Genomic DNA, 14,936 nt, shown 5'->3' with positions numbered 1-14,936 from the left:
GATTGAGCACAAGCCATGACTCAAATATACCAACGTGTTATCTCAGCTTCACCTCAACAGGCTTAGAAGGGGACCAAAGCCTCTGCTAAAATCATATGGATACTTTCCTTTGAAAATACCTTCATCATTGCCCATAGAAATAAAACACTCTCACTGTTTCAAGGCATCTTTCCACACTCAGCCTACATATTTCCCCAAAGCTTGGAACTGCTTTTTGGTTTCATAGCTGGAAGTTCAACCCAGCTGAATATTTGCCATGTGGAAAACTTAAGTCCAAAGTTACTTGCTTATTAGCAAAACTGCTTTTAGTGAGAATCTTGTAGATTGTACTATTTAACCATATGTAAGAGCCTCCCACACCACTTTCCTCAATCCAAGTTCTGCTAAAACTAGTTATGCTGATTGCAATTTGCTTAAAGGACAGTTAAAGGTTGCTGGAAGGATGTCAGTGTGTCTATTGCTGGAATATATGCATTAAAAGACCAATGACAGGCAAAAATACAATGGGAAAACTTGAAAAACAAAAACGTGTAATCAGAAATCCCTGTTTTAGCATAAAAATTATAGCATAGAGTTTTCATTTCCCTGCATACAGTAAACCACTTGTTACACAGAAAGGTCCCTGAAAAAGCATTTTTTTCCTCAAGATTTATCACCAGTGTTAGCAGACACCTTGCAAGGGTGGCTCACACAGCAGTGTCCTCATAAGGAAAAGAAGCAACTTGGTTCTGCTCAGCACATGTGCTCCCAATGTCAGGAACAGCTCTTCTTCAGTAGTTGTCATTTATGGAGAAAAATGGGAGGAGTCTCTGGTGAGACTGATGACACCTCAATGCCTCAGTTTTAAATGCAGAGCACCCAGGAATTACCCTGTCACTTCCAGTACAGCTTCACTTCAGGCTCTTTTAGATCCTCAATACAGAATTCATGCAGAGAAAAACAATAAGAAAAAATTTAAAGGATCCTTTTGAAGGAGAGGTGGCAGGGTTTTTGACTAAGCTCATCCATCCAAGCTGATAATTGCCTTCCCTATAAAGAAGCTGATGCCTTAACAGCAAAATAACTTCAGCATTCAAAAGAAAAGGAATTACTCTGAGCTCACTCTGTAAAACTTTCCCAGCAAAGACTGTTGTGGTAGGTCCATGTCATAGTCCTTTTCCTACTGAAATTAATTAATTCACAGGAGCACTGTGTTTAGGGAATTAGATCTGACAAATCAAAATGCCCCATTCTTGCACTTACTGAAGACAAGAGAAGAATCACCACTGACTCTGAGACAGGAATTTTTTGACTCATCAAGCTTAAATATCAGTTTATATATGCAGCTTAGCATATTGACAACGCAGCAGCATGGGCAAATGGCAGTCCATGGGCATGCCCTGGTTTTACCTCTTTTTCCACCTTTGCTTCCTTGCACACTTCCAGATTCATCCTGGGAACCACAGGCCCCTTGTTTCCATTTTTTGGCAAGCCTTCTTTATTTATGGTGTAAAGGTCTTCAGGACTGAGACCACACCCTGAGACCAAATTTTCTCTTGAGTTGCAGCAATCCGTGGGCATGAAGGGTGTTTTACAAGCACATGAAGTGACAGCTCCATAACCTAAATATCTGACTTTTTATAGCTGGCTTCACACAGCAAGGGCCACGACAGGGAATGGCAGGGTTGAAAAGGATATAAGAGGACAGAATTATGAGAAGGGAAGACACTTGAGACAGGCTTGGTGTTGTGTGTCCACTGTGGGAAGGAAGTTTTTGGGAGACCTTGCAGGCACATGTGTATGGGATTATTTTTTTCCCCCAGCATATGATCTTGGCTGATTTTTGTAGTACTCCTCAATCAAGAGTAAATTAACATTTTCTTGGTAAAAACTGTAGAGGGTTCACATTTAGACACTTAATTCATTCACTTAAAAGGGTAATTAATTCACAGATACCACCACTTCCTTCAGGCTACTTCTTAGCATGAAACTAATATAACTGGTACCATCAAATAAGCAAAATCATTTCTCTGAACTGTTTTATTTTTAAGGTGGTGGTAGGGGAATAGACAAAGATCTGAGTCAGCCCCATACATCCCTGCTGGCTGTTTGGTCAGCCTCATTAGCTTCCCTAAAGCTTTAGCTTCCCTAAAGCTTCCACAATATCACTATTTGTGTTCGTGCCTGGCTGCTGCAGGATGTAACACCTCACTTTCCCTGGAAAGTGAGCAAGCATTCAGAATACATTACTCACAGGCTGCAGCTCCTGGCAAAGTCACCTTCATGCCACATAACTTGCAGGTAGGAAACACTGCACAGGGACTGCAGCTTGAGGGAAGTCCTCAAAACCACTTGCCCAAACTCCAGCACTATCCTGCAGATAACCACAGGACGAGATTCTACTTGAGATGAAGTGGCTCATTAACTGTGTCCTGTTAGTTGTCAGGATAATAAAGACCATTAGAGCCTTATGATTTAATTTTATGCCTATCACAGAATATGACAAATGGCCAACTTTCCTCTTCTGAGGTTACTTTCTCCCTGTGCTCCTCCTACAACCAAGGGAGTAGGATGTTCCTATATATGGCTATGGGTTCAGACTCCCTCTGTACCTGATTCATTCCATCTCCTCTGACTATAATGAGAGCCCAGTGAGATTAGCCCCACAAAGTTAATAGATTTTGCAAAGACTTCTTAATCATGCTTTGTTGTCCATTACTGAGCTCAACAACTCACTGAAGTGAACATTCGTTTCAGAAAGGCATCTGTTTTTGAATTGAAGGCACTACAGATAAGATTATCTGATATCTTTGTCTCAGCCAGTCATCCTCATTTTGCTTTCCAGTCCTTCTAGAAAAATAGGGCATGCAAAAATACTTTGGAGAAATGGTACTGTGGAGTGCCTTGAACACAAGGGATCACTTTCAGAGGCTCAGATGAGATGAGTCCACCCCAAACAATGCTGAATACACCAGTGCTTCACTACTTTCATTATCCATAAAACTTTTTTTTTTTTTTTTCACCTGGTTGGAGGTTTTTCCTGATAGCCAGAGAATCACAAGCAAGTAAATATGATCTTTCAATAAAAGAGAGAGACAGAGAGGCTTCTCGTCCATGTATCTGTGCAGACATGCTCATAAACATAAAAAAAAACTTGTCCTACACTCTCATAAATGTGGAGGTTTAAAATGTCAATACATTTAAAAAATGAATCTCATGATTTGCAGACCTTCCTAATCTTTGAGCAGTTAAGGTTGACAACACTGTAAATAGCAGCTTCTGGGCAAAAACACAAAGCAAATTTTAAAACTTAATGCAGAATGACACAAAAGATAAATAAAGATGACCTTAAACTTCTGTCAAAAAGTTCATAAGCAAGATAAGCCATTCAGGAGAAAGGTATCACACACTTTGAAATATCTGCTTTCACCATAAAACAATCTTTCAGATCCACAAGGCAGATTAGCAAAGAGTAATAATACATTTCCACCATCTGCCCCAGTGCAATGAAAAGAGAAATGTAAGACTTTGTCAACAGATCAGGAAGGAACTCCAAACCTACAGTCTGCACAGCAGGTGAAAGACAAGAATTTAAGTTTGGGCTGAGTCTTCAACAAAATCATCAATCCATTATCATGACCAAAAGCTTCTTCCAGTCAAGTTCTCTTTGCAGTGAATCATTCCTCTTGACAGCTCATTTCCAGAATCAGTCCACCTGGAGCTCTAGGCTTTTCTTCTCTCAACCCAAACATTATCCCTAGCCAAACTCTAAATGAACCAAATTGATTGCCCTCTTTCAAACCCACACTTCCTACATTATCTCTACTATGCCATCTTTGTGCAGACCAAGCGTACAGATTTCATGAAGGAGCTGGGAAAACAAACTGCAGCATGTCAGGCTCAGCTCCTTATTTCAATTGCCTCAGGACAGTTACTTGTCATACACCTGGCATTGCCTTCTTCCTGGTACTTATACTGCCCTCTTCAGCAGATCTTATGTGTCTCCTGCAGTAGTCTTGTATGATCTAACTCTCCGAGTTTCAATTTCCAGGCATGTCAGACCAGAAGATCCCTGATGTACATCCAGGTGCTCAGAGAATTAGGTTTTAAGACAACAGGACAGGCTTAAAAGTTCATTTACATAAATATAAATAGCTCATCCTGAGAAGGTAGGCACAGGGAAAGCCTGCACTGTGAAAGTCATTAATCAGATTTGCAACAAGTCTTTCTTTAGAAAAATTCAAGATTTTTTCTCTTTTATTTAGCATTGATTTGTTAATCATTACCATGCGCCTAGAGTGCATTTTCAGGACTTTTCCTTTGAATAAGGTCATTAAAAGGTATTTAGAAAATAAGAAAGATATTCTTAGACACAGATCTCTCTAGAAGCTTGAACTTTGACATGTTCATCACATACACAGAATAAAAATGTGTTTCCAGTTAAGTGTTTTCATCTACCATCTGCAATGATGGATATGAAAGAAAGTGAAGAAGACATTACCTTCTCAGATGCAAAGCACTGATCATTCAGATGTTTACTTTAGTTGGCAGTACCAAATCATGACCTTGAACCCCTACAGAATTATATTTGAAATTGGTGTACTGGATCTATTTGAGATGGGGTTAATTTTCCTCATAGCAGCCCGTATGGTGCTGTATTTTGATTCTGTAATTTAAGCAGTGTCAATAATACACCCATGTTTTAGCTATTTCTGAGCAGTGCTTGCTCAAGGCTGCCTCTATTTCCCACTTTGCTCCCCCAGTGAGTAGGCTGGACAGCTGACCCAGACTGACCAATATGGTATTGCATGTCATGCTCAGAAATGAAAACAGAGGGGTGGATGGTTTAGGGAAGCTACTCATTGCTTGGAAACTGGCTGGGAATTAATTTGCCTGTGGGAGGCAGTGAGTGACTGCCTTTATATTACTAGTTTGTTTTTCATTTCTTCTTACTCTAAGTTTTTTATCTCTCTTTATGTCAACTCATGAGTTTTCTCACTTTTTGTCTTCATATTCTCTCCCCTGTCCCCTGTCCCACTGTGGGAGCTAAGCTGACAGCCAAGGTCAAAACACTTGGGTCATCCCAAGGTCATTGGGATGAATTTGAGTCAGGGGAAAACAGTTCCTTCACAATCTTCCTGCAATGATGCCTTTTGCCTTCAAAAGTCAGAAATTGTTAAAAAGTAAACAAGCTCTGGTTTGCATGTGCTCACATGCACTTGTTGAATGCAGGAACATGACCTCAACTGCTGTAGGAAACAGTCTCACACCACGTGGACTTGTGCACAACATGAATCCAAAGATGTGAGCTGATAATATGTGCTGTCTACTCATCACAGGTTACTGTGGCTACAGAAAGTTGCAGAGAAACTTCAAAAATATTCCAGTTGTAGCACATGGACCACTGTCTTCAGTACATGTGTTGATGCTCAGTAGTAGGGGAATTCTGGAATGACCAGATCCTTGGAAAAACAGGTTAAGTATATGACATAGTTTACACTATGCCAACAACAAATACCAGTGAAGTTCCTCTGGTGACAGTGCACCCACACAGTGTTGGTGGGGTTGGTTCTACCGCTGTCTTCACTCTGGGCTGTGTGGTGGGTCCAAGCAGGCCACATCACCTGCCTTTGCTGCTTCCAGGCACAAGCAGGGGCCATAGCCTCCACTGCACACTGCCTTGATGCCTTAAAGTGTCCTGGGCATGGACACTTTAAGGAAATGCACTGCTGTGCATTTATGGCAGATGACAGTGCCCTGGCTGGAGGTGTTGCTGGCCCAGCAGATGCTGAGAAACAGCCAGAGGGGTATCTGTGGTCGTAGGGAGGCTGGTGAGAGAGGCCAGACCCCACAGAGGGGACAGGGCAGCCGTGCCTGGTGAAGCAGCCTCTCAGGAGGGCCAACAGAGGTCCAGGGGTGTTGGGAATGGCATGGGAGGGAGCCAGGCACTGCAGGGAGGCAGCAAAGGCAGGTCCTGCATGGGGAGACAGAAGTGAGGGCCACAAGGCCTGCAAGGACTATGGGAAAGAGGTTCATGCTGATGGCTGGCACAGGATACCATCAGGGCCAGGCAGTGACCCACCCTGGGCAGGTGATGACCCATCCAGCACCAGCACCTATGGCTAGGGAGAGCACTGAGCTATCGATGTCACCCTGTGCCAGGGTGGGACCCTGGGATCCCCAGAGGCGTGCCCTGGAGTCCCCATGTCACATTCTGCTCCCCACCAGGCAGCGCTGGCTGAGAAGCACCAGCCCCGTGGTGTAACCTGGCTCTGCTCTTGCAAGGATGTTTCTATTCATAGAGTAAGGAGAAGAAATTAAACATAAGGGCCACGTTCAAGTGTTGGTTCTCCTGTGGTGCTGTAACAGGGATTTACAGCCCATCTCCGTAAGGCCTGAGAAGGGCCCTGGGCTCAGCTTGACAATAAGGAAGGATGGGCTCATGCTGTCATCACCATCACTGCACACAAAGAAGGTTTTGCTCCTTCTTCCACGCATGAGCTGCAGGAAAAAAACAGGTCTGAATTTACTGACAGCTGGGTGCAGAGGCTCTTTAACCACTTTTACTTTGACCCTCAGTGCCTAAACTGTTTCATTTAGGTGGCACTTTGTCTGTGACCGCAAATGACCGCGCAGAGCTCGGTGCTTTTCCCTTCTCCGCGGCCGATGCCTCTCATCAGACCAGCGCAGCAACAGCAGCATCTAGTGGCAAGTGGGCTGGTGGCTGCAGCACAGCAGAAACCACCTCCCGGTGAAGGAAGGATAAACCAGGCACGAACAATCGAGGTTAGAAAGTAGCAAACAGAAAAAAAAAATCTGCATTAATTTATATTTCAAAGTTTTATCATGTTTACATGCATACATAACATATAGAATCTATATATATATATCTCTCAAAAATAAACTTGTTCTTTGCTTCACTCAACTGACACTCATTACTTCAAACATCAACTGATTTGATGACAATATGTTTATATCCTATTTAGCATGCTTAGATTTTACACATCAGAAGCATAACAGCAGAATTTCAAGGGAAATTATACATGAAATTATGGTTTTGTTAGGTACTCAGTCAGTGAACAGTATGATGCCTTAAGCATCAGAGAAACATTAGTTGTGCAGTAAGACATTCAGTTCTCCTGCAAGGACAGGATTTTACCTTGTCTTTCCTATGCAAGTTTCAAAACAATTCAATTTTTTTTTCCTCTTTTTCCCTTCTGGCACAAGTCCTGGGTTTTGCATGCCAAACAACCATTGTTCAAGATAGATGATCTTGATAGATAGATACACTTAATCTACATGTCCTCATTGCCATTGTACTGAGTCTGGCTGGGATGGAGTTAAGTTTTCTCAAGCAGCCCATATAGTTCTCTGGTTTAGATCTGTTCTCAAACCACTGTTGATAACACGGGTATATTTTAGCTATTGCTGGACAGTACTGGCACAGCATCAGAACATTCTTTGTTTCTCACTCTGACCCCACACTGATTAACCTTGGAGCGGGCAAAGGGCTGGGAAAGGACATAGCAGGTACACAGCTGACCCAAACTGACCGGAGGAATTTCCCATATCAGGAAATTTCATGCTCAGCAGTAAAAACCTATGGGTAGTCTTTCAAAGGCAGCTGCTGCTGAAGAAGTTGCTGGGCATCAGTCTGCTGGTAGGAAGTGGTGAGTGATTGCCTTTGCTCCCCTTGGAGTTTTTTGGTTTGGTTTTTTTCCCTTACCCCTTTCTTTCACTTGTTAAACTGTCTTTATAATGACCCAGAAGGTCTTTCTTGCCTTTCCTCATTCAATTGTCTCTCTCTCACTGCTGGGGGCAGGCATTGAGCATGTGTGATTGCTGGTCACTGTAACTCACCACAACCAAGCTTCCTTTCCTTAATATCCTGTTTTAAATAGGCACATTACACTGTGTCCAGAGCTACCCAGTGTGATATTTCACATACTGCTGTGATATTGCCATGAAGTTCCCAATTGTCACAAGCTAAACTATATACTAAAGGAAATACAGCATCGTTTTCCACACCCGGAACATTTCTTGTGTCTTGGCTTCTTCATGAACTCATCCCTGGACACTGCTTTGCCCTTGAATTGATCACTTACAACCAAAATTTCCAGCCCCTGAGATTATCCCAACAAAACTCAGTCTGGACTTGTCTTCCCCCAGTCCATTCCTCATCCATGATGCTTTTTCCACTAAGAACATTTTTCATAGATGAGAAGAACCGCAGCAAAAGGGCACCTTTCCCCTCTACTCAGTTTCTGGTTAGAGAAAAACTGTCTTCAGCAGCAAGGTTCCTTCTGAAATCTAGTGTATGTAGGCAATGCATATACAGAAATCCAGTGCTTAAATCCTAAGGAGAATATACAAAGAGTATGTTAATTCCTCTAATAGCAAATTATATTACTAACCCTGTCCAGATCTTGTGTAAATGCTGTTCTATACCCTGCACCTATTTGTGTCACAATGAGACTTAATTCATTTGCTAGGTTCTTTTATTTTTTTTAATTTCCTGTATCAACTATCACTCATTCCAATGCTTTAGGACAGAATTACAGGTTCCAAAGAGGCTCACCACAAGGAGTTAGTATTTTCTCTGTGCTGTATCAGTCCACAGGGAATGTGAAGAAACTGGGAACTCACTAAAGTGAACACTTTTATTTTACAGGAAGCAAGCAGAGTACAATTTGAAAATTGTCATGTACTGTGTTAATGTTGGAAAAAATTGGGGTAAAACATGAAGCAGAGACTGTGAACAGATAAGGAAGTATAATCTCTCCTTGGAAGACTTCTTTTCATAGGTAATTTCTTATGGAGCACATGTTAATTTATTTTTACCACTCAGAAAACAATCCATATGTGTTCAACAGTCAGTGTTTCTACTGACAATGTGTCAGCTTGCCAAAGGGATGATTGCCCTAAATAAAAACTAAGTGGATGGCATATTTCATTTTACCACTTATGCATGCAAGATGGTAGAAGAAAGAAGAGAGAATTATTTCCTTCCTAAAACAGCATCATAGAGTTTTCCAGTCCTCTTTACTTGAATCACTCCAGAGCCAGCTGCCTCCAGGAGCTTGCTGTACTCTGCTGCTGTTCTCTCTTTCCCTTCTGTCTGGACCAACATATTCATGGAATACAGTTGGGTTTCTACAGGCCCACTTTTATCTTCATTCAGATTCAACCAGCAGCACTCCACCACCTGGTGGAGAGAAGAGAAAGAAAACACACCATAAGCAATGAAATATTACATTAAGTCATATTTCAGTATCACAGAAGACAATGAAACAGCCAAAGCACCAGAGCATGTCTTTGCTTGGCCATGTAGGTACTGACATCCCAGAGCTGAAGGGAGTGCTATCACTGGGATAGAGATTTCTCATTTTCCCCAGCTGAAATTGACAGGACCTTACTGATTTTGCTCAGAAGATGACTCTGTAGGCAGTGCTTTCAAATCTCCTAGGGTTCAGTTTAATGTTTAATGGGATTTTTTCTATGATGTATGCATTTGTCTAAGAGCACAGTGTTATGGCACATATCTGATATTCCTTCTGAGAGCAGTTATTTTTAAAATAAAATACCACAAAAGATTAAAGTATTAATCCTTCTCAGAAAAATGTCTTTTAAAGAGCTCACACAATTTTCTCATAAAAAAGGCACAAACATTGGTAGACATTAGATAACCACTCTGTTAGATTTCATTATCTTGTACAAAAATAAGCTAAAAAAGATGGCAGCTGAACCTGAAGCACAAAGACACTGCAGGGTCTCTCCCCCTGGAGATGGCTGAACCTCATCAGAGGCACGTATGGAGCCCTCACAGCCAGACATGCAGGCACAGAGTTCATAAGAGCAAAGAGACAAAGGCTGATGAAAGAGAACTCTGTCACCTCCAGCCTAATGGTAACACTCTAAGTGGCCCTGGCATCAAAACACTGGCAATCACAACTCTGGTATTTATGATGTGAAAGGAGTCACTGCAGCCTAGCCTTCTTTGGCTTCCTCTCTCCAAGATGGCAAATTAAAAACAGAGCCACTAAACCAGGCACAGTGATGGTGCCCACAAGGGAGCCATATGACTCCTATGAGTCCTGGCAGTGCTCAGCAGCACTGGGACAGCAGTGTAAGAGGCTTCTGAGAGTCTCTCAACCTAATGGCACTGACTGAAGGGCAGAAGGGAAAATCTGGCACCAGAAAAATGTATCAAGCAGGCAAAAAGAGGAAAAAAACCACAGCTGCCATGTACACAAGGGGATAAACCACCATTCACACAAATGAGATGGTAGAAAAAACACTGAGCTTCCTAAAGCTCTCATCACTCTCACATTCCCCTTTTTAATCCAACCAAGACAGTAAAATGCTCACTTTACAGTTTACAGGATTCTGACATATGTCCTGTTTTCCAATGTCATACCCATCATATATTATAGGAGTTATTTTTTTGTTTTCATAGTTTGAGAAAGACAGTTCAGAGGCTTGTTAAGGAAGATCTGTTGTGAGTCACATCCCAAGTCACAGACCTGCTTGAAAGGGAAAAGTACAATGCAGCAAGAATATCTCTACCACATTTACTCCACAGAGTTCTGGCCATTCATGAATTTCAGCATTTCTATTCAGCATTAGTTTAATTGGAAAACAGTTGTTTTTATATCCTTATATTGTGGAGCCCAAAGCTACACACAGCACTCAAAGTGGGACTGCACCTACTGTGAGTGTAGTGGGCCAACCACTTCTTCCCACAGCTCAGTTACACTGTGCTTCATACACCCAATGAGGCAGTTGTCCATTTTGGCCACCACAGCAAACTGGTGGTTCCTATTGAGCTAACAATCAACCAAAACCCCCAGATCCCTTCCTGCAGGGCTATACTCAAGTCCCAGTACCCCAGGCAGGAAGTACTACAAGTACTTTCAGGATTACACCATCCCAAGAGCAGAATCTGGAATTTGTCCTTCTAAAATTTCATATGGTTGGTGATTGTGCAGTGGTCTAATCTGTCAAGATAACTCTGCAACTCCTCTCTACCCTCAAGGGAGTCAATGCTTCCCCCTAACTTAGCAACATAAGCTACCTAGTTTAGCATCATTGGCAAATGACTTGGTAACATCCACCAGAGGGAAGGCTCTTTTATCTTCAGTTAGAACATGGCTGAGATTACTTCTCAAAAACACGACAAGAATGTGAATTTTGAAATCACTATAGATTGTTAATGAGGAACATTCAAGCCAAAATTGAATAGAGGAATTTTATGCAAATGCACATACACACAGGAAAACAGCATCAGCAAACATTAAGGAAATTGAAACTGCTCCCTGTCTGCCTTAATGATATGCTGTCTGGGAGAGAGTCATTATAAGACACTCTGTATTCACAGTCCCTTCCATCTGAAGGGACATAATATACAAATGTTATCAAACTTAGCCATCTGCATGGCAAATGAGGAAAGGGAAGAAAATAGGTGAAAAATCTTTGCATGGTATAAGAGAGGGGGGAAAAGGCATTTGAAGTCAGCCCCTTGTTTCTCAAACTTCAAAAACTAAAAGTGGGAAGAAATCCCACCATAGAAGAAACCTTCCACATTTAAAGCAATCAGACAACAAGCCCTCATGTTTAAACCAGTATGTTTTTAAACCTTCATGCAGAGACAAGGTCTATTCAACCAAGCCTCCAAAGGTGAGTGGGGTCTCAGTAAATGTTAGGTCCATCCTGAGGGCCAGATCTGCCTTGGTTGTTTGCTGGGATTTTTTTTCCTTTAGACTTCTACCATGCTTGTTCGAGTTCAAAGTCAGTTTACATTAAGATGCTTTATTATGAACTATTTTATTCTCAGAGAAGAATGTCCCTGAGCATTTCAGTCTTAGACATCTATATAAGACTGAGTTATATTTCTTACCTTGGGGACTAAAAATCCACTGATGTATTGCACAATGATTTGAGAATAGTCAAGGTCTTCTCTCAAATTCATCTTTTTGGACTGAGACACAGATTTCCTGGCTCTCTTAATTTAAATAAGCTTCTTTCTACCAGACACAGAGTACAGCACCTGATCCACATAATCTTATTGCTTCTGAGAAACACACTGGTTACAAAACATGATGTGTTTTGATGTGTTCTTCTATCAGGTTCAGCTTTTTCCTTCCATCATCAAGTATAAGGCTAAAGAAGTAGTGTGGATTAAAGCTTGTACTGTCAGTTCATCAGTCAGCAACATGCTGGCACCTCAGAAGCACTTGAAAGCTTATAACAAGGAAAACAGAAATCAGTACAGAATACCAAGAACCTGAACTCAGCATGATGAACCAGGGTTCATAAACCAAAGCAGAATATTACTTTAGGCTTTTTCAAAAGCATAGATTCTCCATTGAACTGGCTTTTGGTGTGGGAAGGCTTCACAAAAAGAAACAAGATAGCAAGGGATAGAATGTAATGAAGAAAACCTTAATTGATCTGGCACGCAGCTCAGCCAGACAGGTGTGGGGAACAGCAGCTTGCAAAACATGATCAGTACATTTTTCATTACCTTTTCTCTATTTCACCAGGCTGGTTCCTCCCCTACCCACCTTGATTCCTCCATTTCCTGCCTTTGGCCCTTTCTCTAAACACTCTAAGTTTCCCACAAGTCCCACAGTAATTACCACAAGCCCACTTTAACTTCCCATGATGTTTTCACTCTGATAAGCCCTTCGATCATTTTGTTTCTGCCCTTCTTCTCAGCTAAAAATATTTGGCTGAACTTCTTCATGGCTTTGTGGGAATCCTCCAGTGTCCCATCCACTAAGGGGACAGGGAATTCTAATATTTGTCACTGTGCTTCTCATTGCCTGTTTGCTAGCTTCTGTACCTAGATGTGGTTAATTACTGCTTTTGTCTCTTGCCTTTGTCTGTGAGGCTGAAGACCCCTTAACAATCTGTCTCAAAACTCAGGTACCCTCACATTATAGATTTCTTAATATTCTTAACATTCAAAATGTCATAATATATACAGATCAGAAACAGTATCTGTTTCCCAGCTTCTAATACTACAGGGTCTCCTGTGTTACCAAAATACTAGGCCTAAACATACAAAAGTCAGAGCAAATTCCAAACTCCAGAAAAATGTACAACTCCTCATTCTGGATAACATGGCCCAGAATCTGTGAAGCTTGCATTTAACAAGACACGATTTTTAATTTTTCCATGTTTTTAATAAGCACTGAGAGGTGAACAGTTTTGTCAAGCCATAGCATCCTTAGCATTCCTATCACAGCCTGGAACTGCAGTCTTCCTTTTGTACTATAAATGAAGAAATCAGCAAGGCATAACACAGGCACTGCTTCATTCATCACAGAGAAGGTTTATGGGTTTAAGACTGTATTGCATTTTAACAAAGCATTACCTGTTTTAAAGGTACAAGACACAGCACTGAACAAAGACTTGATACATATCCTTCTGACAGCATGAGTCTTAAGTCATTCTCAAGCCTCATACTGAGATGTTGGAAAAAAACCCAATAAATTGTATGCGTTTTAAGTCAGCCCCTGACAGCCTGATTGCACCAATACGTAACATAATGATCTATTTCCTATTTAAAGGGATCTGTTTCACCCTGTAACAATTAAATTGCTTTTAGCAAGCCTGGACATGTATACTGCACCCTTTCAGAAGCTGCATGGTGTGAGAACTCCCAGTTCTGAAAAAGCCACTCTGCCAGTAGCCTTTCAGAAGACATTGTGCTCAGGGAGTCAGGGTCTTGGACAGGCCACGCCTGCTCTGAGGACCTGAGAAACTCATGTGTTATTAAGGTAATCTGTAATCCATAAAATATTTGGGAAAGATAAGCTGCAGGTGGACCAAGGAATGGAATGCATTGATCCTGAGCAGGAGCTTTTTGTGCATCCAGGAGTCAGTGCTGCCCATGGCAGCGGCCATGCTGTGTGCCCGGGGTGGCCTCAGGCCTGTCCTGTGCCACAAATATCCCTCAGCCCAGGGGGGCTCAGGCAGCTCCCACTCCCACATCACCATCACAGCCTTGCCTTTAACAGTGCAGCAACAAGTTCTTGTGAGAACAGCCTCTTTCTTGTAAGAAAATTTTTTATAACCCAAATGACCCAAAATGAGGCGTTTCCTTCCATGGACAGCATCTGTACAACATACTGTGGGAAAATCCAACAGAGCTCCATGCTGTGCTGGATGGAGCATGGACAGATGTGCCTGGCATCTGAAGAAACATCAGGATTTACTTGCTATCTATCTGCCTCTTCTTTCTCATTAACACAGTTGTTTTATCAAGCCATTTGTTGCAGGCCTTCCTTACTGAGTTCCAGAAAGCATCCCTGCCTTCAGTGTATTCTCCATAACCCTGAGAGAGCTTCGCTCAAAATGTTTCATTTGTTCAAAATGTTGCTTCATTCAAAGTGTTGAAGCTACATTAAGCTAGTCAGCAATAAGGCTTTTTTGAAGGGCTAAAGCATTAGAAGGGAGAACAATGTGGAGAATTTTGGGGGAAAACCCACACATTTACAGAAGCACACAGAGCTCAGGAGAGCCTGTGGACAGGTCCCCGGTGCCTCAAGGGCTCTCTAGAGCAGATCAGTGAAAGAAGGGGTAGCTGAACCTTGGAGCCAGCAGGGAACCTGGAGTGTGGGTCCCACTGTCCCACGGTGGTTCTACAGCCACAGATTCTGTGGGACAATTTCCCACCCTTCTGCCCTCCATTGGAGGTCTCCTTTGGCAAGATGTTTCTAGGCAGCATTCAGCCCCCAGCCTGTGCCTGATCCTGCTGCAGTGGGGCTGTTTGTCTTTCTAAGCAGGGGTTCCTTGCTCTGTACCTCTCCTGCTTTTTTTCTTGCTTAGTTACTGTTTCTTTTGTTATATTTGAAGCAGCATTTTCCTGGTGCTCAAGGCTGTGCTTCTTCAATGACCCACAACTATCAGCAAGTTCTGAAAAGCAGCAGCCACCAGCTTCCAGTTAGCAC

Source organism: Agelaius phoeniceus, chromosome 2 (genome assembly GCF_051311805.1).
Source record: "Agelaius phoeniceus isolate bAgePho1 chromosome 2, bAgePho1.hap1, whole genome shotgun sequence".
Taxonomy (NCBI): Eukaryota; Metazoa; Chordata; class Aves; order Passeriformes; family Icteridae; genus Agelaius; species Agelaius phoeniceus.
The sequence above is the reverse complement of the archived record's forward strand: the minus strand, read 5'-3'. Positions refer to the sequence as shown.